The sequence below is a fragment of the Schistocerca nitens genome, chromosome 4, assembly GCF_023898315.1.
Source record: "Schistocerca nitens isolate TAMUIC-IGC-003100 chromosome 4, iqSchNite1.1, whole genome shotgun sequence".
NCBI classification, from domain to species: Eukaryota; Metazoa; Arthropoda; class Insecta; order Orthoptera; family Acrididae; genus Schistocerca; species Schistocerca nitens.
This window is the reverse complement of record NC_064617.1, coordinates 798,797,640-798,825,609: the sequence shown is the minus strand read 5'-3', so window position 1 is coordinate 798,825,609 and position 27,970 is coordinate 798,797,640.

The following is a 27,970-nucleotide window of genomic DNA, read 5'->3' as shown; positions in this document are numbered from 1 at the left end:
CTCCTTGAATTCCCACCTTTTTGCAGTTTTTGCAGGAAATATATAACGTCATCTAAACTCCTCTGTTCTCTCGCCCTGGCCTTGAAGATACACTGAGGTGATAAAAATCGTGGAATACCTCCTAACATCGTGTCGGACCTCCTTCTGCCTGGCGTACTGTAGCAACTGAACAAGTCATTGTATGTCCCCTGCCGAAATTATGAGCTATGCTGCCTCTATAGCCGTCCATAATTGCGATAGTGTTGCCGATGCAGGATTTTGTGCACGAATCGACCTCTCGATTATGCCCCATAAATTCTCAATGGGATTCATGTTGGGTGATGTGGGTGGCCAAATCGTTCGCTCAGTTGTCCAGAATGTTCTTCAAACCAATCGCGAGCAACTATGGTCCGGTGGTAGAGCGCAATGTCATCCATAAAATTCCACCGTTGTTTTGGAACATGAAGTCCATGAGTGGTAGCAAATGGTCCGCAAGTGGCCGAAGATACTTATTTCCCGTCAATTATCAGTTCAGTTGGACGACGGGAGACAGTCCATTCCATGTAAACACATCCCACACCATTTTAGAGCCACCATCAGATTGCATAGTGCTTTGCTGACAACTCGAGTCCATGGTCTCGTTGGGTCTGCGCCGCACTCCAACTCTTCTATCATCTCTTACTAACTGAAATCGGGTCTCACGTGACAAGGCCATGGATTTCCGGTCGTCTAGGGTTCAACCGATATGGTCATGAGTCCAGGAGTTGTGCTGCAGGCGATGTCGTGCTGTTAGCAAAGGAAGTCGTGTCGGTTTTCTGCTGCTGTAGCCTATTAATGCCAAACTTCGTCGCCCTGTCTTAACGGATACATTCATCGTACTTCCCAAACTGATTTCTGCGGTTATTGCACGCAGTGTTTGTTTCTTAGCACTGCCAACTCTACGCAAACGCCGCTGCTGTCGGTCGTTAAGTGAAGGCCGTCGGCCACTGCTTCGTCCGCGGTGAGAGGTAATGCCCGAAATTTGGTGTTCTCGGCACACTCTTGATACTGTGATTCTCAGAATATTGAATTCCCCAAGATTTTCTGAAATGGAATCTCCCATGCATTTAGCTCGACTACTATTCCGCGTTAAAATTCTGTTAATTGCCGTCATGCGGCCATAATCTCGCCGTAAACCTTTTCACACGAATCACCTGAGTACAAATGACAGCTCCAGCAGTGCACTGCTCTTTTATAGCTTGTGTAAGCGACACTACCGCCATCTGTATATGTGCATATCGTTCTCCGATGACTTCCATCACCTCAGTGTGTAAATGAAAGCAAAGTAATACTATGTGCTTGGTACTGCCAATTCATGTTCCTAAACAAAAAAAAAAAAATGCTTAACCATTTCGCGGCTTAGCTCCCTCACCAACCAGCTTTCCAAGTTATTTTATACTTTTCACTGATTGTTCTGCAAGCCAGTAATTAAGGACTAGGAAGTGCTGTTCGAGCTTTATATTTCGTTGGCTATAACTTGTGAACTGCATTACCTGCTCGTGAGCTTGTGAGACAGGGAGGTGAACCAGTCCCAGACTGAATCTGCGTGGTGGGTTGGTGCACTGACCAGCCGCAGTGAGATTTTAGGTGGTTTCCCACGCTCGTTTAGGAAAATACTGGGCTGGTCCCCAAATTCCGCCCCCGAGAATACAATACTCACACAGGTAAAATACAGTCATACGCAGGATAAAGTTTACACTGTTCACAGACAGATGGTGCACGTAACTACCCTCTCTTCAGTCACCTTGACGTTTGTGGCGTTAGGAAATGTATCCAGCTACGAAGTTAAGTAATAAAATAAAATTTACCAAATTCTGAAAAAGCGGACCCCATACAAGAAGGAATGTAGTCTAGGAAAGAGAAAAAGATACCTTGCGATCTGTCTTCGGTCGAGCAATAATGAAGCTCAAAGTAGCTACAGCTATAGAATCACCTGATAGTTAATAGTCTGCCTACTGATGATTATCATGACAACAGTTCAAAACTCTTAACAAAATTAGAGCAATACTACTTTCCTACAATTTCGAATCTTACTGAAACTGTACAAACTTCTGATACACAGCAGCAAATATAAAATTCTCTAGCGAAAATGGTTAGTTCGTCTCACTACATTTCCGAGTGCTCCTGACAAGCTCTCAACGTCAACTAACTAAAAATCCATTACGTGAAAAGTAAGCCGTGCTTTTATTCTCCTCTAACATTACTGTACAAACTGTAATAATTATATATTTGTGCTATGAAGTCTTTCAAACGGAGTCCTTGGATAGAAAGTTCTCGGTAAACTTTCCGTGCCAGTTTCGGTTAAATTCGCAAGCTTTAGATGACTACGTCAATAGTCGTCATAAGTGTTGTGAAACTGTCGAAGCTCCCACTCTTATGCCAAAAGGAGAGCATCTAATTCACCAGATTACCTCAAGATATAATGTCGTGTGACTAAGGCCTCCCGTCGGGTAGACCGTTCAAATGGTTCAAATGGCTCTAAGCACTGTGGAACTTAACATCTGAGGTCATTAGTCCCCTGGACTTAGAACTACTTAAACCTAAGGACATCACACACATCCATGCCCAAGGCAGGATTCGAACCTGCGACCGTAGCAGCAGCGCGGTTCCGGACTGCAGTGCCTAGAACCGCACGGCCAAAACGGCCGGCAGGTAGACCGTTCGCCGGGTGCAAGTCTTTCGATCTGACGCCACTTCCGCGACTTGCGCGTCGATGGAGATGAAATGATGATGATTAGGACAACACAACATCTAGTTCCTGAGCGGAGAAATCAAGATGACTGCAGGGAAATGTCGTGTACTGAGGTGGTGCTCTCTATGTCCATAGACACTCTCACACCGAGCGGTAAACTACGAAAAGTCTACCTCTATGTTCTTTCTTTTATCAAGGCATGCTTCCACGCACCGCGAAATACATAACTTATGCCTCTACTGAAGTTTTAACTACAAATCTGAGAAAACTTTAGTTACATATGCCTATGTTGTTTGCAGGTGGCCAGGGTTTTTCCCTTTATTCAAAAAGGTTCAAATGGCTCTGAGGACTATGGGACTTAACATCTCAGGTCATCAGTCCCCTAGAACTTAGAACTACTTAAACCTAACTAACCTAAGGACATCACACCCACCCATGCCCGAGGCAGGATTCGAACCTGCGACCGTAGCGGTCGCGCGGTTCCAGACTGAAGCGCCTAGAACCGCTCGTTCCCTTTATTCCGAAAGCCAAGCCGCTCCTCTATGGTTGCTACTAATGAATATAGTTATCCACCTTTCCAAAGCACAACAATTCGTCCACAAAACAAAGGCGTCGCACTTCCTCCCACACACTGATGTACTAAAACAATAAATCAACCAATATTATAATATAATAAATCACCTAGTGTCACTATACAATTTTTCATTCTGTATTTAAGATAATACAAATCATAATACAGTGATATCCTCTATTATTTATTTGGATCCTTAAAGATAATTGAATTTGTGCTATGTGGAAGACAAAACACATTATCAAACTCCCTGGCGGATTGAAACTGTGTGCGAGGCAGAGACTCTAACTCGGGACCTTTGCCTTTTGTGGGCAAGTGCTCTAACAATTTTCATTCTGAAAACACATTATGTTCAGAAATGGAATTCACAAACTACATAAGGGAACATTATTTGATCCACCAGGATCATAGTTAAGTACAAGCATCTAGCTCTAGCTTCGTGTGGACTCTATATGTTATGTATATGTTTAAAGCAGAGTTTATGCACGTATGCCTGGGATTTCCTCCCAAAACCTAGGATCGATGTCAACCAAATTCGGCACAGAAACAGCAGACCTCACAAGTATCAGAACTGTAAGGTTTATAACCTAATATCTCCAAAAGGAGAAGAGATTTGGGCAAAAACATTCATCCAGCACCTGGCGTATAGGCTGCCCTGCATGACTGGCACATTGTCCCAGAACAGTATTGGCTTGTCAAATCACTCTGCTTTTAAGGACAGTCTACATGTCGGTGGCAAGAAAAGGTTTTCTGGGTCCTGATATATATGCTGCCCTGCATGATAGGTGTGATGAGTTGGAGTGTGATTACTCTGTTTTTTCAACCTGTTTAGCCTAGTGGCCTGTATGTCAGGGGAAATAAATAATTTTGAAGCAGCTGATATGTAGCCTGCCCTGCATGACAAGTATTTTATGTGAGTAGTACTGGCCCACCTTACTGAACCGTATTGCAGTACCTACGTGTGCCTATGTGCATGGTTGCGGATGGATTGAAATGCACAGAGGAGGGGATGGGCAGAGTGAGGGAAGGAGGAAATGGATAGAGACAGAGTAGCAGGAGGAGATGCATGACGCACCTAGAAGGTGTATATGGATAAATGGCAGGTGGAAAAGGAAGAAGGGGTGGATAGTAAAAGAGAGAAGGAGGAGAATATGGTTGGAGGAAGGGTAGGAAGATATGATCAGAGAGAGGGGATGGAGGAAATGGACAAAGAGAGGGAAAGAAGGGGATGAAGAGATAGGTAGAGTGGGGAGAAGGAGGTAGAATTGAGAGGATGAACTGGATAGAAAGAGGGAGAGGAGGGAGGAGGTGTGTTCAATATGTGTGTCATATGTACGCGCATATGATGCATGGGGAAAGGGTTAGCTTACTTCTATATGGCGAACTGAGTCTTAAAAGTATTGGAATTTCATATAAAATGCACATCATGATTCTCCACATACGTAAGATACAACGAATATGTATGGATAACGTGATCCATTGTTGAATTGAAGGAGGACCCTTCATTAAGTAAGTTCCATTAATTTATAAAAGGCTCCAGTACTTTAAGGGGATTTTTAATTTTGTACAACTTGAAGCTGTATTTTTCCACGTAATTGCCTCGTACAATAAAGTACTTGTCATATCGAGGAACGACGTTTTCATCGCCCTCGTTGTAGAATTCTGCCACCTGTGAGCAAAATAATCATTGACCCTCTCCTTTAACTCGTCGTAATCTAACCATTGCGACCCTAGCCATCTTTTGATCTTCAGTAGCAGGTGAAAATCAACAGGCGACAAATTAGGGCTGTTACTCCATTAGTATTGGTTCCCTGTCTACACGTTGAAGTATGCAACCTACGTTTCATCCCCAATCGCAATGTATTTGGTGAATTCGTCTCATTCAACACTGTACAGCATCAGAAATGCCATTACAGGTCCAGACCTCTTCCTTTTGATGACATCAGACAAACAATTTGGCACCGATCGTGCACAAAATTTGTGATAAGCAAGCTTTTTAGTCATATGTTCGTGCTACACTGTCTGTGATATCTGAGGGAAATTGACCGATAATTCTGTAGTCGTGAGCCGATGATTTTCTCCGATCCTGTCCTTAACTTTTGCAAGAAATTCATTTGTCCTACTGATGGTTGTTTCACTTTTCTATTCATCATGGACGTTCGTCCGACCTTTCCGAAACAAACGGCACTATTTTATTGCAGCACTGTCAGTGTTCCTACCGTACAATGTATAAAGTTCACTACGAACTTCTACAGATTTCACGTCTTTTGCACACAGAAAACTTATTACAGTACTTAATTAACAGACGGAGGAATTTTCGAAAACATTGGCCATTTTGATTTACACTAACAGCGCGGCCGGCCGGTGTGGCCGAGCGGTTCTAGGCGCTTCAGTCTGGAACCGCGCGACCGCTACGGTCGCAGGTTCGAATCCTGCTTCGGGCATGGATGTGTGTCATGTCCTTAGGTTAGTTAAGTTTAAGTAGTTCTAAGTTCTAGGGGACTGATGACCTCAGATGTTAAGTTCCATAGTGCTCAGAGCCATTTGAACCATTTTGAACACTAACACCGCAAACAACAGTCCAACAACCTTGCAGAGGCACATCAGCTCGATGACACATCTTTGCTACGATCACAATGTCACCTCCATTCCTCCGCTAACCAGACAGCATCGGAGCTTACTTCCCGAACGGCCGTCGTAGTTCGACAGATAATTCGACGATTGAAGAGGGAACAATATAGGTGTAGCCGATGAGACTACCGCACGGAGATTCGAACTCCGTTCCTCCCAAATGCCCGCCTGGTGCTTTAAGTACTGCGTCACATCGCTGAGTGCGATGTATGTGAGAGGGAACTCCACTCTGATAGGCTGCCCACGGCCGGTATCGGGATGAACCAAAAAATGGTTCAAATGACTCTGAGCACTATGGGACTTAATATCCGAGGCCATCAGTCCCCTAGAACTTAGAACTACTTAAATCTATCTAACCTAAGGACATCACACACATCCATGCCGGAGGCAGGATTCGAACCTGCGACGTAGCAGTCGCGGTTCCGGACTGAAGCACCTAGAACCGTTCGGCCACCGCGCGCGGCAGGGATGAATCGCCTGACGTGTGTCCACAGCGAAGGAAGAGCGACTCGTGCGCTACGGCAGAGGCGCGCGTCAGCTTGCCGTGCCGTGGCTGCGACGGCGTATATTTAGCCGACCTGGGAACCACCTTACCCTTCCCTTCCCTTCCCTCGCCTTCCCTTGCCGTTTCGTTCCTCCAGACAGCGCGGCTGACGTCCCACTAAATTTAGGGCTTTAAGAAGTCGTCGCTGCCGCTGCCGGAGCCACGGCCACGGTAAGTCACGATCGCTTAAACCTGCCACGCGCTGTAAAAATACGCACCCGGGCCCTCAGGTCGGCTACTGCCGCCGCCTCTGTCGCAGTCACAGGCGTCTCGATGGGGCCTTCCGACGGTGTCAAGCAGGGGTCGTTAAACTGCAAGTCGCCGGACCTCTCTTAAAACCGCTAAAATGCCGGAGAACTAGGACTGACCATGAACCAGAGGGATATCTAAATAGGCTGGGCAATTAATGTTCAGTTCTCATTGTAAGTGCCAGTTTTTACGCTACAGAACTGGGTTACTATCAGCACCTGCAGTGTGACGTCTACAGTGCGCAGTATACGCAAAATAAGAGAAACTTACAAGCGGTCAGTAAGCACATTCGCAGTGTTCTTCGAGACCCAGGTCAATATTTATTTCTTTATATATTATTGTCTAAACCGCTTAATGAATTTTTTTTATTCGTGTGGTAAAAATTATTTTATTCCGTCCTGGCTTGGTGGTACAGCAACCGTATTACCGCATCGTGGCTGCTATAAAATAAACAGTCGTAGGTTGCACAATGTTCGTTATTAACTCAAGAAAAGCCGGCCGGAGTGGCCGTGCGGTTCTAGGCGCTACAGTGTGGAGCCGAGCGACCGCTACGGTCGCAGGTTCGAATCCTGCCTCGGGCATGGATTTGTGTGATGTCCTTAGGTTAGTTAGGTTTAATTAGTTCTAAGTTCTAGGCAACTGATGACCTCAGAGCCATTAACTCAAGAAAGACTCGTTTCGCCCGGATAGGGCATGCGTTGAGAACTGAGGACAAGCCGAAAAATGCTTATTCCCTCATCAAGAGCGATGACAGGCACAAAAACGTAGGACAGGATCTTGCGCGCAAACTGTAAACACAGCTGGACGCACGACCGTATTCACATAGGGCATATGCAGGCTCGTCCATTGATAATGACCGGGCCAAATATCTGACGAAATAAGCAACAAACGAAAAACCTACAAAGAACGAAACTCGTCTAGCTTGAAGGGGGAAACCAGATGGCGCTATGGTTGGCCCGCTAGATGGCGCTGCCATAGGTCAAACGGATATCAACTGCGGTTTTTAAATAAGACCCCCTTTTTATTACATATTCGTGTAGTACGTAAAGAAATATGAATGTTTTAGTTGGACCACTTTTTTGGTTTTGTGATAGATGGCACTGTATTACTCACAAACGTATAAGTACGTGGCATCACGTAACATTCCGCCAGTGCGGACGGTATTTGCTTCGTGATACATTACCCGTGTTAAAATGAACCGTTTACCAACTGCGGAAAAGGTCGATATCGTGTTGATGTAAGGCTATTGCGATCAAAATGCCCAACGGGCGTGTGCTATTTATGCTGCTAGGTTTCCTGGACGACATCATCAAAATGTCCGGACCATTCGCAGGATAGTTACGTTATTTAAGGAATCAGCAAGTGTTCAGCCACATGTGAAACGTCAACCACGACCTGCAACAAATGATGATGCCCAAGTAGGTGTTTTAGCTGCTGTCGTGGCTAATCCGCACATCAGTAGCCGACAATTTGCGCGAGAATCGGGAATCTCAAAAACGTCGGTGTTGAGAATGCTACATCAACATCGATTGTACTCGTACCATATTTCTATGCACCAGGAATTGCATGGCGACGACTTTGAACGTCGTGTACAGTTCTGCCACTGGGCACAAGAGAAATTACGGGACGATGACAGATTTTTTGCTCGCGTTCTATTTAGCGACCAAGCGTCATTCACCAACAGCGGTAACGTAAACCGGCATAATATGCACTATTGGGCAACGGAAAATATACGATGGCTGCGACAAGTGGAACATCAGCGACCTTGGCAGGTTATTGTATGGTGCGGCATTATGGGAGGAAGGATAATTGGCCCCCATTTTATCGATGTCAATTTAAATGGTGCAATGCATGCTGATTTCCTACGTAATGTTCTACCAATGTTAGTACAAGATGTTTCACTGCATGACAGAATGGCGATGTGCTTCCAACATGATGGATGTATGGCACATAGCTCGCGAGCGGTTGAAGCGGTATTGACTAGCATATTTCATGACAGATGGATTGGTCGTCGAAGCACCGGATCTGACGTCCCCAGATTTCTTTCTGTGGGGAAGTTGATTAGCTATCGCGATCCACCGACAACGCCTGACAACATACGTCAGCGCATTGTCAATGCATGTGCGAACATTACGGAAGGCGAACTACTCGCTGTTGAGAGGAATGTCGTTACACGTATTTCCAAATGCATTGAGGTTGACGGACATCATTCTGAGCATTTATTGCATTAATGTGGTATTTACAGGTAATCACGCTGTAACAGCATGCGTTCTCAGAAATAAGTTCACGAAGGTACATGTATCACATTGGAACAACCGAAATAAAATGTTCAAACATACCTACGTTCTGTATTTTAATTTAAAATACTTAACTGTTACCAACTATTGATGTAAAGTTGTGAGCCATATGTTTGTGACTATTACAGCGCCATATATCACAAAGCGAAAAAAGTGGTCCAACTAAAACATTCATATTTCTTTACGTACTACACGAATATGTAATATAAAATAGGGGTTCCTATTTAAAAAAATCGCAGTTGATATCCGTTTGACCTATGGCAGTGCCATCTAGCGGGCCAACCATAGCGCCATCTAATTTCTCCTTTCAAGCTAGACAAGTTCCGTTCTTTGTAGTTTTTTCGTTTGACGCTTATTTCGCCGGCCGCGGTGGTCTAGCGGTTCTGGCGCTGCAGTCCGGAACCGCGGGACTGCTACGGTCGCAGGTTCGAATCCTGCCTCGGGCATGGGTGTGTGTGATGTCCTTAGGTTAGTTAGGTTTAAGTAGTTCTAAGTTCTAGGGGACTTATGACCTAAGATGTTGAGTCCCATAGTGCTCAGAGCCATTTGAACCATTTTTGACGCTTATTTCGTGGGATATTTGGGCCGGTCACGATCAATGGACCACCCCGTATACGCTGAAGCGGCAAAGAAATGATACAGGCATACATATTCAAATACAGAGATATGTAAACAGGCAGAACACGGCGCTGCGGTCGACAACGCTTATATAAGACAAAAAGTGTGTGGCGCAGTTTTTAGTTCGACTACTGCCGCTAAAATGTCAGGGTATCAAGATTTAAGTTAGTTTGAACGTGGTGTTATAGTCGGCGCACGAGCGATGGGATACAGCATCTCCGACGTAGCGATGAAGTGGGGATTTTCTCGTACGACCATTTCACTAGTGTACTGTGAATATCAGGAATCCTATAAAACATCAAAACGTCGACATCGCTGCGGCCGGAAAAAGATCCTGCAAGAACGGGCCCAACTACGACTGAAGAGAATCGTTCAACGTGACGGAAGTACAATCCTTCCGCAAATGGCTGCAGATTTCAGTGCTGGGCCATCAACAAGTGTCAGCGTGCAAACCATTGAACGAAACATCATCGATATGGTCTTTCGGAGCTGAAAGTGCACTCGTGTACGCTTGATGACTGCATGCCTCGCATGGGCCTGTCAACACCGATATTGGCCTGTTGATGACTGGAAACATGGTGCCTCGTAGGACGAGTTCCAGGTAGCTTCATAATTTTGCTTGTAAATCCTAGAGCTTGTTCTGATGACTGAAGAACGTTACGTATATCATGGCTTAGTGGTTGTTACTGTTGAGGGGAATATTATTCCGTCACCTGATGCCAGTTGTTAAGCCCACTGGTTCTGGGGGTGATGCCTGAGTGTTATTAGTGTATTTTTTGAGACAACGTGCCGCCTTATTGATGTGTAATTTAATTCTTTAAGTGGCTCAGAAGGTAGTTCTTTTAATAGAATGCTATGTAGGCTTTTAACTAGTTTTTTAACTTTGATAATGTCTTGCAATTTTAGTTTTCTTTCTAGTAAATTATCTCACTGTAAGAACTCTTTAGCTTGTAGCTGCAGTAATTTTCTCGAGTCTGAAGATAATTGAGCGTTTCAAGGTTTAAATGAGAAACCCAGATTGAGTTTTCTTCTTTGTTTGAGTTTATTGTGGACGTGATCAGTTAAAGGTGTGATTATGATCCTGTTTATCATCTGAGAAATTTTATCTGTAATAAATGTGTCTTAAAGTATTGTGAATTTATTAGCTTATACAGCCCCTCACCGCTCCACCATGTATCTCCTGGCTACCGCACCATTCCACCATGCGTTTTTGGTATACTACCTGCCCTGAGAGAGTGTTTTACATGGGAGATAGAAATTTCTTCCATCCGGTCTCAACAACCTCTGCGCGAAATGCCAAGTCATGTTGCTTGTACAACACCAAAACAGCAGGAAGTACATACACAACGAAACTACTACCACGTCGAACGACTGATTCACATTCTTGCGGTATCACGCACTAAGTAGCTCTATGGCCCAATCTTTATTCCGTACATTCGATCTCTACAGCTCATAAATAGTGTTATTGCTCCTTACGTGGATTGAACTTTATATTCTGCATCTCGCTATCCACATCAGTTTTCCTATACAACGCATTCTTCCGCTAAGACACATTTAAGTTGTGTAATCGAATTCACTCCTCTTTCATGTTCCTCGAACATATTCGAAAATACTATACATACTGTGCACACGAAGAATAAAACCCTGTTGTCTCCTATTGGCAGAGAGGTTGCAGTGTTTAAGAAAATTGCCTGGAATTCGGGAGGATTTAATTTCAAATTCCCTCCCGTTCATCTAGATTTAGAATTTTTGCAATTTCAATAAACTGGTCAAAGTGAATGCAGAGCTGGTTCCTTTGAAAAGACTGCAGCGCATTTCCTGACGCATACTTGTGCAGTTCGAGCTTGTGCTTTGTCGCTAGTGGTTACTTTGACGTGAAGCCAAACCCTAATTTTTCCTCACGTATCACCTTGTTCCTTACTCCTTCCAAAACTTAGCCCGTTGCGACTTTTGTATAAACATACGAGACCTTTTCCCCCTCTGCAACATCATACATTCCATTTGTGGCGCCAGCCGCGGTGGTCTAGCGGTTCTAGGCGCTCAGTCCGGAGCCGCGCGACTGCTACGGTCGCGGGTTCGAATCCTGCCTCGGGCATGGATGTGTGTGATGTCCTTAGGTTAGTTAGGTTTAAGTAGTTCTACGTTCTAGGGGACTGATGACCACAGATGTTGAGTCCTATAGTGCTCAGAGCCATTTTGAGCCATTTGTGGCAACATTATTTGGGTCCCACTGTCCCATCAGAACTTCATGGCGGCATATACCTTGCTACCAGAGAATCGTGTAGTCACCAGTCGTACTAAGTACAAGTCGTCTCATTTTTAGGATCATTATTCTACGCAGGAGGCATTCTTGGCCGACTTGATAACCAATCAGAACTTCGAAATAAATGCATCTTTGCTATCCAAATTGCCCGGACATTAACCACTCTGAACAGCTGTACGTTCAGTCTGATGATAATGTTGGCTGTGTGAAATTTCTACCACATACCCTCCAATGAGCATGGGAATCCGTGGTACTTATCAGCAACTTATCAGCAACTGACTGAGACACTTTCAACTCTCTTAATTACTGGACTTGCTGTTGACAGATGTTACACTCTCTGTACTTCAGTGCCTCTGAAAGGAAATGGTGCTCGCATCAAAATTCCATTCTGTCTCTGAGAGCAAAAATTTCTGTTTAATGTACTGAAACAAAGTTTAACAATTTCAGCTCATTCATAACTAGGCAAGGAATTCTGAAAGTAAAAGTGTGTGCTAAAATTGTTATACGCGATTTATAAGATGTAATATAGTGCTAGTACATTCGAGAAAAACCATAAGAGGAACGGAGGAAATGTGTGATGGGTAGGTACAAGAACATGTCATCGACTCTACTAAATTGTACACATCCAGAAACGTTCGAGCAAGCACTATGACTCTGTAAGGTGGCAGAATAAATGAAGATCAGATTCGCACCTTACATGAGAGCTTTATACATCATAATGGGAAGGTGAATATGGCACCTAGCTTAATTCGGCGGTATTGAGCAAATTTGCCTAGCAGTATGTAATGCAAAAAGGGATGACATTCAATCGACGGTAAATAACACACTGTTCCTATAATGCATGTTTGAGTCGAAGGTGAAACAAGCAGCGAGAGTCGTTTTAGTTTGGAATTCAGAAGAACGACACAGAGGCAAGTGGGTACCACAGAAACCACTTAAAGGGGTGTCCCAGGCGGAAAGTCAACCAGGTGACTCAGACGGGGCGAGCGAGTATAACGACCCATCTGAGGGAGGACAGGAAAGAAAGCTTTTAGGAAACTGCGTTTCGGAATTCCGAATGGATACGAAACAAGACCAGTGACGTATTTTCGATCACGTGTCCAGCGAGTGGTACACACGTGAGAGAGTCAATGTATGCATTTAGGTGTCTGGAATGGGCACAAAACGTCCGATTGGCGGAAACGCGCTAGGAAGGAGAAAAGAGCCAAAGTTTCGACACAATTTAATGGTTGGGGCCTTGCGATTGGTGGAGAGAGTTTCCACAAAATAAGAGGAACACTCCTATTGGTCGAAAAAAAGCCGTGACGTGAAGAAAGAAAGAACCCAGGTGGGGAGACAATTCGGACATCAGTAAGACAAGACGAAGATTTTCGTGGACTCTTCTCTGAAATGGAATCAAGTGCAGAGTAGAGCGCATAACGCTCTGTATGACGCAGAGGAGTACTTTGTGTGAACACTGCGTTCACAGCGGCTGACATCCAACTAGAAATTAGCTGTAGCATCGTTTATCTCCGACTGGGGAGAAATGAACCAGCCAGTTAGTTAATTGGTCTTGCGAGAACTAAGAGGGCATTATATTATGCACGCTGCTCCAACCATGCGCGCGTATATCGCCACATTCTAAGACTAGGGATGAGTACATGTTCTCTCACATGACGAGAGACATAGGGAAAGTTTATGCTGGAAAATTCAGCAAAGGTGTAATTAGTTTTATAGAAATTTCAGCCGAAGAGAGCGGCCTAGCAGACGACAGCTCATCGCAGCTTAAGGTAAATACCGCGAGCAGAGGCGTAAACTTTCTGGTTCACCAGCTTGCGTCCACTGTAAATTCGAGCGACCTTGGGTAATCTTTTGCTCAATTTGTCACATAACTAACCATCCACCGTAGACTTGATTGTCATCCTAAAAATAGTATGGCACTTTGAACTGGAATCGGACGATTTTCGTAGTACTGACCAACATCATAACGTAAGTGTAGGAACAATTTTGTAAAGAAACGTCTAGTTAAACTTTAATATTGTCGTGTTTAGGATAATTTAACCTTCTGAGAGTTAATATTTAATATTGTTGTGTTTAGGATTATTTCACTTTTTGATGTTTGGCGAGATGCTTTACCCTGACAACTGTTTTTTGTTGTCGCATTCAAAACTGTGTAAAAGCGTATATTTGTGTGCTAACATTGCGACATTAAAGATGTCATTTCAACGTACACAGTTGTCCTCAATCCTAGAATTTGTAAACAAAAAAATATTGCACCTTACAACTTCATACTTTTTTCTGGGGTGGATATAGTCCCAAAAATGAAATGAAAATAGCTCTAATCACCCTTTTCAGACCAAAGTCTTCTGGAGGTTTCCCTTGGGTATATGGCAAATGCCGGAACTGGAAATGCCCCCCCCCCCCGCCCCCTTCTTCCCCAAATATTACCGTTTGGGCTCCACTCTGCTCCACTGCATCTCGCCTGGTTTTTTGATGGTAAACACCAGCTTTTAGAGAGTTCAGACCCCGAACTGCTCGCTTACTGTTAGCATGTTCGACTACCTGAAATTGATCGTTTCCACTGTTTTTGGAGTTGGTACTTTGATATACAATGCACAGTCATGTATTTCGTTTGTAATCCACTCCATTTAGCTGTTTCTGTACAGCAGTGCGAATTAATTGTGTATGGTGATGCCTTCAAAACAAGTGATCTTTGAAATATTTGAAAATGACATTTGAACTTCCGAAACAAGTTACATCCTGAAGAAATGGTTTAATGATGGCTGTATCAAGAAAATTTACAACTATTTTTAAGTATAGTAAGTCGTGTGACCGAGTTGGAAGTTTATTTTCACAGTGAATAAGATCCTACTACTATTGTGGGTATGTTATTTAGTTTTATGATACTGTTCGTAATGCCAGTTTTACTTCCTTTGTGATTCTTTACATACTTAGGTCTTTATATTACACCTGCTCCTGTGTTTTAACGTACTGTTTGAATACTGGGTCCCCAATTCGTTTTCTTGTAGTCGAAAACAGCAAATGTATTACTTTTTTGTAATATCGACACAGATTTTTCCCTCAGTTTTGTGTGTTGTTCTTTTCCAGCAACTAAATCCGTTTCCACGTGATATTTCCAATTATCCTGTACGTTTCCACTATATCGTTTTCATGTTTTTTCTTCCACTGCAATATTTATGCTGTTTTGCGCAATTGCTGTAAGATTTCTTTATTTTCTTTTCTTTATTAAACATGTGTCTTGCACGAACAGCATGTATTAAATTATACTGACATTAAGTTCTTCGAAATGACGTAACTGGACAGAAATGTAACTTACAGTTTAAGGATCACGGAAGTAGTCTTTGTTTTCTTTTACGGACCACAATGTTTCTTGATATGTTTATAGACGGCACAAGTCTCTTTGTATGAGTTTAAAAATCTCTGTAAGTAAATTCCGATCTTTTAAAGCATTACTGAAATACTACAGTATTTATACCTGTGTTATAAGTTTCTTACGTCATATTGAAGCTTTATGGCGCTGTCGTAAAACATTTAATTCACGTACAATAGAGGTCCGGCCACATCAGTTTCGGTGTTAGGTGTACTAGATAAGTAAAATGAATTGTCCGAGAGAGAACGTCGTGCAGCAAGTTAAACGTCAATGTGACTGCGGCGCTGTTTGATGACGATCCTGTGTTAAGTATGTAGAGATGGCACTCTGATGTACAGCTTCCTGGCCGGAGACGTTCTCGCAGAGCTGGAGCTTTGGGAGAGGCAGAGGGTTATTTTAATCAGACGGAACTCACAACATGGAGGAAGAACATGGTTCTATTTTAAAGCCCAAGCGAAAAAAGCACAGAGTGTATCTTAAAATATCTTCAATATTCTTCCACGTATGTCCTGTACTTTGTGTGCTCAATTATCGAGAATTACGGTTGAACTCGATATGTTACGGCATTACAAATATCTGATTAAATGTTTTCGGGAATCGCCAGAGCCACCAGCTACATATGTAAATACCGGGTGATCAAAAGGTCAGTACAAATTTGAAAACTTAATAAACCACGGAATAATGTAGATATAGAGGTAAAAATTGACACAAATGCTTGGAATGACATAGGGTGTTATTAGAACAAAAAAAAACAAAGTTCACAAAATGTCCGACAGATGGCGCTGGACAGCAAAACGTCAGTGACTGCGCGTGACAATCATGTATAAAAGGAGCTGTAATGAGAGAGAGAATCTGATGCGCCAGCAATCGCAGCATGTTGAAGTTACCTGACAAGGCGCTTTTAGTGAAGCTGCATTATCAGAATGGGGAATGTGCTAGTTCAGTGTTACGATCCTATCGCCAAAGGAAGGGGATTCGAACGGGTAAAGGTCCGTTGACAAATGCAGCTGTGGCGAGAATGATTTCGAAGTTCGAAGCCACGCGTTGTTTAGACGATAGATCCCTAGTGTCCGACCGAGCACAAGCCGTAATGCTGCTGAGACAGTTCAGGAAGAAATGGAGACTGTAGCGGGTTCGTCTATACACGGGGAAGTCAGCATTCGTGCAGTCGCACGTCGCACCGGCATTCCATACACTACTGTTTGGTTGGCACTTAAGCGTACCCTCCGATGCTATCCGTACAAAATCCATCCGCATCATGAACTGTTACCTGGCGATTTAGTGAAGCAGAGGGAATTTGCGGTGTGGGCGTTTCAAAAGATGGCGGAAGATGACGATTGGTTGGTGTTGTGGACCGACGAAGCTCATTTCACGCTCCGAAGGTCTGTCGACGCCCACAACTGCAGAATTTGGGCTACCGGAAATCCTAGAAGTGTCGTGAAAACTCCATTGCACGACGAGAAAGTCACGGTATGGGTTGGATTTACCACATCTACCGTTATCGGGCCTTTTTTCTTCGAGGAAATGCGTGATTCTGGTTTTGTAACTGCTACGGTGACGGGTGAGAGGTACGCCGATATGTTAACAGAATCGCATCATCCCCACCCTGGCTGATAAACACCTGCTGGAACGTACGATGTTTATGCAGGATGGCGCTGCCTCTCCCCCCCCCCTTCCCCCCCCCCCCATATTGCTAGACGCGTGAAAGATCTCTTGCGCGCGTCGTTTGGTGATGATCGTGTGCTCAGCCGCCACTTTCGTCATGCTTGGCCTCCCTGCTCCCCAGACCTCAGTCCGTGCGATTATTGGCTTTGGGGTTACCTGAAGTCGCAAGTGTATCGTGATCGACCGACATCCCTGGGGATGCTGAGAGACAACATCCGACGCCAATGCCTCACCATAACTCCGGACATGCTTTACAGTGATGTTCACAACATTATTCCTCGACTACAGCAATTGTTGAGGAATGATGGTGGACATATTGAGCATTTCCTGTAAAGAACATCATCTTTGCTTTGTCTTACTTTGTTATGCTAAATATTGCTATTCTGATCAGATGAAGCGCCATCTGTCGGACATTTTTTGAACTTTTGTATTTTTTTGGTTCTAATAAAAACCCCATGTCATTCCAAGCATGGGTGTCAATTTGTACCTCTCTATCTACATTACTCCGTGATTTATTCAGTTTTCAAATTTATACTGACTTTTTCGTCACCCGGTATATCATCTGGAATCTTGGTACGCTGCAGGCGGATGTTAACCAGTTACTTTATACATTCGCATTTCTTCGCCATCTGGCCTGGTAACTTTTCCACCACCCTTGGAGTCTGCCTCGTTCTTGTCTTTGGATGTACGAGAAACTTTAACTATTGACAGTTACGTAGTTGGTAGTGTGTTTGTAACTCTGTTCTAGGAATTCTCTTTCACCTGTGAACCTAAATGTCTATTTAACCCTGACCCCGATGGTGATGACTCGCCTCGAAATCTCGGATTTTGCATCATATTTCGTGTGGCCGACGAGCGGAGGTTTTAGCGGGAAAAATTATTGTTGCACTGTTCTGCTCTGAAGAAAGATCGCTTTACAGTTTCAACATAGTATTATACAACCAACCGGTTGCACGTAACTGGTAGGTACATTGACCTAGGTTTCGACAGCTATTAGGAGTGTCAAAATAACATTGCTAAAAAGCAGTGGTCAGAATTTAGAGGAGCTTTGCTCAGTCAAAAGTGAAATAAAACGTTCTAGTCTTTGCCACGTGTGCGAACAACAGAAGACTCATGATGAGTGTGATGCTGTTCGCACTTTATGTAAGCCCTCCATACACTCTCTCACCCTGTCCACAACATTCACGCAGCAAAATATTATTAAATAATAATTTTGAAATGGTTACTTTTATGTCATCCAGCTACTGTTATGAAAGCAAAGAACATTCTAGAAAAACAATTTCTGCAAACTAAATTTTTTAGTTATAATTTCAACTGATGTTGTAGGCGAATATATTGGGATCCCTATCTCCGCTTCGTAACATCAGAAAAGTTATCATGGGTTTTAGGTAAAAGAGTATATCTCGAAAAACACTGAAGATACTGAACAAAGATTTTTTTACAGTGCAGTGGTATTATCAATACAAATCTGTATACAAAGTGTGAAAAAGATCGAATAAAATTTAATAGATTCACGGGGAGGGTGCATAACGGATCGTAAGCGCGAGGGAGGCATAGGACTGTTCATATTTTTAAAAATGTCGGAAATCCAATATATCGATATTTAAAGTATGTCATCGTCGGTTTTCGACATAGCGAAAGAAGTATCGATGTATCGACAGAAAATGCATCAACATACCCGTCTGTGAACAATCTGCTGCACGTTTTAAATATACTGTCGGTTTAAGAGCTGTTTGTTTAAGTATTGATTTATTATTAGATATTCTGTACATCACCCAGCTGGCAGCCTGTCCACCTTACAAAAGATTGCTGTATGGTGTGGCAGGTGAGTGTGAGGTGATCCACATGAGTTCCAAAAGGAATCCGTTGGAATTCGATTACTCGATAAATAGTACAATTCTCAAGGCTGTCAATTCAACTAAGTACCTGGGTGTTAAAATTACGAACAACTTCAGTTGGAAAGACCACATAGATAATATTGTGGGGAAGGCGAGCCAAAGGTTGCGTTTCATTGGCAGGACACTTAGAAGATGCAGCAAGTCCACTAAAGAGACAGCTTACACTACACTCGTTCGTCCTCTGTTAGAATATTGCTGCGCGGTGTGGGATCCTTACCAGGTGGGATTGACGGAGGACAACGAGAGGGTGCAAAAAAGGGCAGCTCGTTTTGTATTATCACGTAACAGGGGAGAGAGTGTGGCAGATATGATACGCGAGTTGGGATGGAAGTCATTAAAGCAAAGACGTTTTTCGTCGCGGCGAGATCTATTTACGAAATTTCAGTCACCAACTTTCTCTTCCAAATGCGAAAATATTTTGTTGAACCCAACCTACATAGGTAGGAATGATCATAAAAATAAAATAAGAGAAATCAGAGCTCGAACAGAAAGGTCTAGGTGTTCGTTTTTCCCGCGCGCTGTTCGGGAGTGGAATGGTAGAGAGATAGTATGATTGTGGTTCGATGAACCCTCTGCCAAGCACTTAAATGTGAATTGCAGAGTAATCATGTAGATATAGAGGTAGACATTGAAAAGCCTTGAAATTTGGACATATTTTTGTATTTTAATCGCTGCAGGACTGTGGTCTCGTATGAGTTTTTAGAACGATTCCATTTGAGAAGAGACGAAATGTATTAACTTCGCACCCTGAGTTGAACGAACTATAATTTTTCTGCCTTTTTTTTCTTGGAATTTGAGATAGACTGTATTATGACTTGTGTAATGTATGTAATGTGGTGTCCAAAAGTTCCAGAAAATTTAATTCTGAGTAAAATGGCAACGAGTACACTGAAACATAGCCAGGTATCCGCCTAAATCCCCATTGAATCGGTGCGGCAAGTGTCTATAGGGTGAGTGATTTTGTGTTGTTGGTGAACAATTTCCATTACCCTCTTTTTGTGAATTTTGTGGCTTTGTGATGGCTGACTTAAAAGAACGTTGTATCTTAAAGTATAAGTTGAGACAGCTTTCCGTGTGAATTACTTTTATTTTATTACTTGACGCGTTTCGAGAGTTTACGCCCTCATCTACGTGTGGATCAGGTGATTTCATGAAAATTTCGTTTGCTGGAGGTAACTAGCTGTTGGTATTTAACTTTGTTTCGAAAATGCATCGCCGGCCGAAGTGGCCGTGCGGTTAAAGGCGCTGCAGTCTGGAACCGCAAGACCGCTACGGTCGCAGGTTCGAATCCTGCCTCGGGCATGGATGCTTGTGATGTCCTTAGGTTAGTTAGGTTTAACTAGTTCTAAGTTCTAGGGGACTAATGACCTCAGCAGTTGAGTCCCATAGTGCTCAGAGCCATTTTTGAAAATGCGTCGGCCCGCATCTCGTGGTCGTGCGGTAGCGTTCTCGCTTCCCACGCCCGGGTTCCCGGGTTCGATTCCCGGCGGGGTCAGGGATTTTCTCTGCCTCGTGATGGCTGGGTGTTGTGTGCTGTCCTTAGGTTAGTTAGGTTTAAGTAGTTCTAAGTTCTAGGGGACTTATGACCACAGCAGTTGAGTCCCATAGTGCTCAGAGCCATTTGAACCATTTTTGAAAATGCATCAGAAAAAGAAACATTAACGATGTTGTAAATGTTCATTTTGTCATTAAATGGCACTCAAACACGAAAGAAACGCATTTATGTTTGGCGTTTTTGTGTCATTCAGGAAGGATTGAAGCGAAGTTTGTACCGCGACTTCAAGACATCATATACGACATTGTGCGAAAGTCTGCAGGAAACTTAAAGAACTGCTTCAATACGATCCAAACTTTCAGTGGTTGTCACTGGGGACACTTAATCGGTTTATGGATATGAATCTGAAACCAAGCAACAATAACCGCAATGGAAGAGGCCTTTTTTTTATCTCGGCAACAGAAAGTTCAATAAACCAAGAGTATAAAAAAACAGTTTTTTGCGTCAGTCATTTATTTTGGCACCACACATTGTAACACGCCGGGGAGTAGAAATGGCGGGGTCCCTTAATTAGTCTAAGTACTTGCTGCTTCTTGACCGCGCGCCCTGCCCACACCACGTCCCTGATAATCCCGCGGCGGTCGTATTGTTCTGCTCAACACTGCTGACCGACCTGCCTGAAATTATGTATCTAAATATGCAAGCAGCCACTCAACGACAAACACAACACTGTACTAAGTCTGGTATGAACATCTGCAGTACTGGCCATTAAAATTACTACACCAAGAAGAAATGCAGATGATAAACGGGTATTCATTGGACAAATATATTACACTAGAACTGACATGTGATTACATTTTCACACAATTTGGGTGCATACATACTGAGAAATCAGTACCCAGAACAACCACCTGTGGCGGTAATAACGGCCTTGATACGCCTGGGCATTGAGTCAAACAGAGCTTGGATGGCGGGTATAGGTACAGCTGCCCATGCAGCTTCAACACGATACCACAGTTCATCAAGAGTAGGGACTGGCGTATTGTGACGAGCCAGTTGCTCGGCCACCATTGACCAGACGTTTTCAATTGGTGAGAGATCTGGAGAATGTGCTGGCCAGGGCAGCAGTCGAACCTTTTCTGTATCCAGAAAGGCCCATACAGGACCTGCAACATGCGGTCGTGCATTGTCCTGCTGAAATGTAGGGTTTCGCGGGGATCGAATGAAGGGTAGAGCCACGGGTCGAAACACATCTGAAATGTAACGTCCACTGTTCAAGTGCCGTCAAAGCGAACAAGAGGTGACCGAGACGTGTAACCAATGGCACCCCATACCATCACGCTGGGTGATACGCCAGTTTGGCGATGACAAATACACGCTTCCAATGTGCGTTCGCCGCGATGTCGCCAAACACGGATGCGACCATCATGATGCTGTATACAGAACCTTGATTCATCCGAAAAAATGACGCTTTGCCATTCGTGCACCCCGATTCGTCGTTGAGTACACCATCGCAGGCGCTCCTGTCTGTGATGCATCGTCAAGGGTAACCGCAGCCATGGTCTCCGAGCTGATAGTCCATGCTGCTGCAAACGTCGTCGAACTGTTCGTGCAGATGGTTGTTGTCTTGCAAACGTCCCCGTCTGTTGACTCAGGGATCGAGACGTGGCTGCACGGTCCGTTACAGCCATGCGGATAAGATGCCTGTCATCTCGACTGCTAGTGATATGAGGCCGTTGGGATAAAGCACGGCGTTCCGTATTACCCTCCTGAACCCACCGATTCCATATTCTGCTAACAGTCGTTGGATCTCGATGAACGCGAGCAGCAATGTCACGATACGATAAACCGCAATCGCGATAGGCTACAATCCGACCTTTATCAAAGTCGGAAACGTGATGGTACGCATTTCTCCTCCTTACACGAGGCATCACAACAACGTTTGAACAGGCAACGCCGGTCAACTGCTGTTTGTGTTTGAGAAATCGGTTGGAAACTGTCCTTATATCAGCACGTTGTAGGTGCCACCACCGGCGCCAACCTTGTGTGAATGCTCTGAAATGCTAATCATTTGCATATCACAGTATCTTCTTCCTGTCGGTTAAATTTCGTGTCTGTAGTACGTCATCTTCGTGGTGTAGCAACTTTAATGGCCAGTAGTGTATATTCTGAGACAATATGAAAATCACAGGTTGCACTGTTTACACTCTAAGACACAAGTGTTTATGCCAACTTCTAGATAATTTTCTGTCCACAATATCACTTGGACGAGCGAACGCGTAACCGAACACGGCGCGGATGATTGTTAATGATGCGGAAGCCGAATGATCGAATTCTCAACGCATACACAGATTTCTTTTGGTACCAGTCCTCCTTGACTCATAATGTTAAATTACAGTTCACAGCTCACAATAATTGTACGAGCGTGCACGTAACCGTCGTGGCGCGACTGATTGTTGATGATGCTGAAACGCGATGACCGAATGCACGTTCTCACGCTCGCTACGAGACACTGGCACCTGATTGCACTGTTTTATGGTAACTAATTTTTTACTAGTTCATTCTGAGAGACGGAACACGGCGCGGATGATTGATGCTGTGCGACACGCAACGAGAGGATACACAAATACGTTATCGGCGGCACTGCTCATTTTTAATTACATCTTTACGCTCTTTCCTCTGAATCATTTCCACATTTGATCACCTTACTGTAGTAGCACTTGTAATAGCACTTGAACTTCCATAATAACAATGCCTCTCACACGCAGAACTACCCACAACACAACATAACAGTTTCGACTCAGCAAAAACACGGCCGTTCGCAAAGATACTCCGCAACCAAGCACAGTTTTATCACCAGTAAAATACTCAACAAAATCAGCCTTTCACTTGGTCTGCTGCAGTGGAACGGCGTCTGGCTCTTCACGTACACCAGTTATGTAACCTAAACAATTCTACACCTGAAGATGATGGTGTGAACCATCGGAACACGTAGTGACAAAATGAATGACTGTCACAGAAAACTGTGTTATTTATAGTTATCAGTAGCTACAGCCTCCACGATGCCATCCTTTGCGGACGAAATATTCAAGTAAGGGAAACACTAAATCCTTGTTGACTTCTTTTCTTTCTTAAAAGAGAGGATGTGGGGAGAGAACGTCCACAGATACGGCGTACTAACGACTGAGTACTCCTCCATGACAAACCAGGACCACATATCAGCTACATTATTCAGGAATTTTTGACAAAAACAAGATGCCACTTGGTCTCCATCAGCCATTCTCTCTTTCCTGTGAGTTGTTTCCTCTCGCCGAGGTGAAACTCAAATTGAAAAAATTTGATACAGTTGGGGAGATGAAACGGAAACATCTAACAAAGAGACTCTAGGGATGCATTTCAAACGTGGCAGGAACTTTGAGGTCGATGTACTCATTCTCAAGAGGAATACTTCGAATGTGGTGTAGAATAAAATCTAGACAAGACGTAATACTTTTAATTAACATACATCAGGCACTTTCAGATACCGTCTCGTATTTACAATTATACACGAGGAAAAGAACGATCCGGTAACTCTGCATAAACGCAGCTGTATTTCATTCATCTTAACATATAGTTTTTCTATGAATAGGAATAACAAATAACGAAAAAGGGATAATGCGTATCAGAGCTTAGGATATAATAGTACATAGAGATGAAAATATGCATTCATGCGTACATCACTTATAGTTAGAGAAGTACACAGATGACGAGGCTTCGGCAGCAGGAAGGTCTGACGTCATGAAGTCTCACCTGTTCACCTTGACTTTAGGTTAAAGACAATCTTCGCATCATTTACATATGTAAGCACATGTGTCCATGTTGTAAACCACAGACGTATTGGCAGCTGAAAGATACAAACACTGCTGTATTATGGCGTAAGGAGCACTTTAAATAACAACAGATCAATGCCTATATCATTACAGCTCTAGTGTCAAGGTTATGATTTTAACCAAATTCATAGCACGAAGCTTTCATTCAGCAGTGAATGAGAAGTGACAATGGTTTCTAATAAACTAAAAATTATTATGTGTATGTGTGAGTTCGTCTCGATTCTGTTCATCAATGTGTATGATACTGATCCGTCATTAAATACTAGGGCCTAGGACGAATATATGACCGCCACAAACCGTTTTTGAAGATTTATCTTATTTACACTAATTTCGTACATAAGATTGTTAATACCTTTCGTTCTGAATACAGCACAAACGTATCGATTGTACTCGTCTTCATTTCCATCTACGTGATTACTCTACAATTCACATTTAAAATTTTTGCCGATGGCTAGTTTTAGACTAATTCACGACTGTTCCATTCTCATCTAGCACTTGTGAAGAATGAACGCACAAATCTTTCCTTGTGAACTCCAAATTCTCTTATTTTATTAAAGTACTCGTTAGTCTGAATACAGGTGGGAGTCAACAAAATATTTTCGATTTCAGAGGAGAATGCTGGTGACTGAAATTTCCTAAAAAGGTATAGACGCAACGAAAATCTTCTTTGTTTTAATGAGTGTCACGCAAAGTCGCTAACCATATCCGCGACACTTTCTTCCATATGTAAGATGTACAACATTTTAGATACACTTCGACACTCCTATCGAAGAATCCCAACAATACTCCGAAACAGGACGGATAAGCGTAGTGTAGGTAGCATCTTTAACGAACTCGTCGCATCTCCTAAGTTTTCTGCCAATAAAACACAGCCTTTGGATCACCTGCCCCTCAGTGTTGTCTTTAAGGTTGTCCCAATTTAAGATTTTCTTAACTGCAATTCGTAGGTATTTAGTTGAACCGACAACCTTTAAATTTGTGTGATTTGTATTGTGTAACCGCAGTGTAACAGAAATTTTTTAGCGCTAATGTGGCGGACCTCACATTTTTCTTATTTTTTAAGGTCAACTGCCACGTTTTTTGCCATGCATATGCGGGTTATCTACTACAAACAGGATAGTGAACGCATTATTGTGGCCAAGATGGATACGAAGCCCACGCCTACTACTGTAGTACAAGTTTATATGCCAACTAGCTCTGCAGATGGCGAAGAAATTGAAGAAATGCATGATGAAATAAAAGAAATTATTCAGATAGTGAAGGGAGACGAAAATTTAATAGTCATGGGTCACTGCAATTCGGTAGTAGGGAGAGAAGGGAACGTAGTAGGTGAATATACACTCCTGGAAATGGAAAAAAAGAACACATTGACACCGGTATGTCAGACCCACCATACTTGCTCCGGACACTGCGAGAGGGCTGTACAAGCAATGATCACACGCACGGCACAGCGGACACACCAGGAACCGCGGTGTTGGCCGTCGAATGGCGCTAGCTGCGCAGCATTTGTGCACCGCCGCCGTCAGTGTCAGCCAGTTTGCCGTGGCATACGGAGCTCCATCGCAGTCTTTAACACTGGTAGCATGCCGCGACAGCGTGGACGTGAACCGTATGTGCAGTTGACGGACTTTGAGCGAGGGCGTATAGTGGGCATGCGGGAGGCCGGGTGGACGTACCGCCGAATTGCTCAACACGTGGGGCGTGAGGTCTCCACAGTACATCGATGTTGTCGCCAGTGGTCGGCGGAAGGTGCACGTGCCCGTCGACCTGGGACCGGACCGCAGCGACGCACGGATGCACGCCAAGACCGTAGGATCCTACGCAGTGCCGTAGGGGACCGCACCGCCACTTCCCAGCAAATTAGGGACACTGTTGCTCCTGGGGTATCGGCGAGGACCATTCGCAACCGTCTCCATGAAGCTGGGCTACGGTCCCGCACACCGTTAGGCCGTCTTCCGCTCACGCCCCAACATCGTGCAGCCCGCCTCCAGTGGTGTCGCGACAGGCGTGAATGGAGGGACGAATGGAGACGTGTCGTCTTCAGCGATGAGAGTCGCTTCTGTCTTGGTGCCAATGATGGTAGTATGCGTGTTTGGCGCCGTGCAGGTGAGCGCCACAATCAGGACTGCATACGACCGAGGCACACAGGGCCAACACCCGGCATCATGGTGTGGGGAGCGATCTCCTACACTGGCCGTACACCACTGGTGATCGTCGAGGGGACACTGAATAGTGCACGGTACATCCAAACCGTCATCGAACCCATCGTTCTACCATTCCTAGACCGGCAAGGGAACTTGCTGTTCCAACAGGACAATGCACGTCCGCATGTATCCCGTGCCACCCAACGTGCTCTAGAAGGTGTAAGTCAACTACCCTGGCCAGCAAGATCTCCGGATCTGTCCCCCATTGAGCATGTTTGGGACTGGATGAAGCGTCGTCTCACGCGGTCTGCACGTCCAGCACGAACGCTGGTCCAACTGAGGCGCCAGGTGGAAATGGCATGGCAAGCCGTTCCACAGGACTACATCCAGCATCTCTACGATCGTCTCCATGGGAAAATAGCAGCCTGCATTGCTGTGAACGGTGGATATACACTGTACTAGTGCCGACATTGTGCATACTCTGTTGCCTGTGTCTATGTGCCTGTGGTTCTGTCAGTGTGATCATGTGATGTATCTGACCCCAGGAATGTGTCAATAAAGTTTCCCCTTCCTGGGACAATGAATTCACGGTGTTCTTATTTCAATTTCCAGGAGTGTAGATTGGTGGTAAGAAATGAAAGAGAAAGCCACCTGGTAGAATTTTGCACAGAGCACAACTTAATCATAGCTAACACTTGGTTCGAGAATAATAAAAGAAGGTTGTATACATGGAAGAAGCCTGGAGATACTGACAGATTTCAGATAGACTATATAATGGCAAGACAGAGATTTAGGAACCAGGTTTTAAATTGTAAGACATTTCCAGGGGCAAATGTGGACTCTGACCACAATCTATTGGTTATGAACTGTAGACTAAAGCTGACGAAACTGCAAAAAGGTGGGAATTTAAGGAGATGGGACCTGGATAAACTGACGAAACCAGAGGTTGTACAGAGTTTCAGGGAGAGCATAAGGGAAAAATTGACAGGAATGGGGGAAAGAAATACAGTAGAAGAAGAATGGGTAGCTTTGAGGGATGAAGTAGTGAAGGCAGTAGAGGATCAAGTAGGTAAAAAGACGAGGGCTAGTACAAATGCTTGGGTAACAGAAGAAATATTGAATTTAATTGATGAAAGGAGAAAATATAAAAATGCAGTAAATGAAGCAGGCAAAAAGGAATACAAACGCCTCAAAAATGAGATCGACAGGAAGTGCAAAATGGCTAAGCAGGGATGGCTAGAGGACAAATGTAAGGATGTAGAGGTTTATCTCACTAGGGGTAAGATAGATACTGCCTACAGGAAAATTAAAGAGACCGTTGGAGAGAGGAGAGCCACTTGTATGAATATCAAGAGCTCAGATGGAAACCCAGTTCTAAGCAAAGAAGGGAAAGCAGAAAGGTGGAAGGAGTATATAGAGGATCTATACAAGGGCGATGTATTTGAGGACAATATTATGGAAAAGGAAGAGGATGTAGATGAAGATGAAATGGGAGATATGATACTACGTGAAGAGTTTGACAGAGCACTGAAAGACGTGAGTCGAAACAAGGCCCCGGGAGTAGACAACATTAGAACTACTGACAGCCTTGGGAGAGCCATTCCTGACAAAACTCTACCATGTGGTCAGCAAGATGTATGAGACAG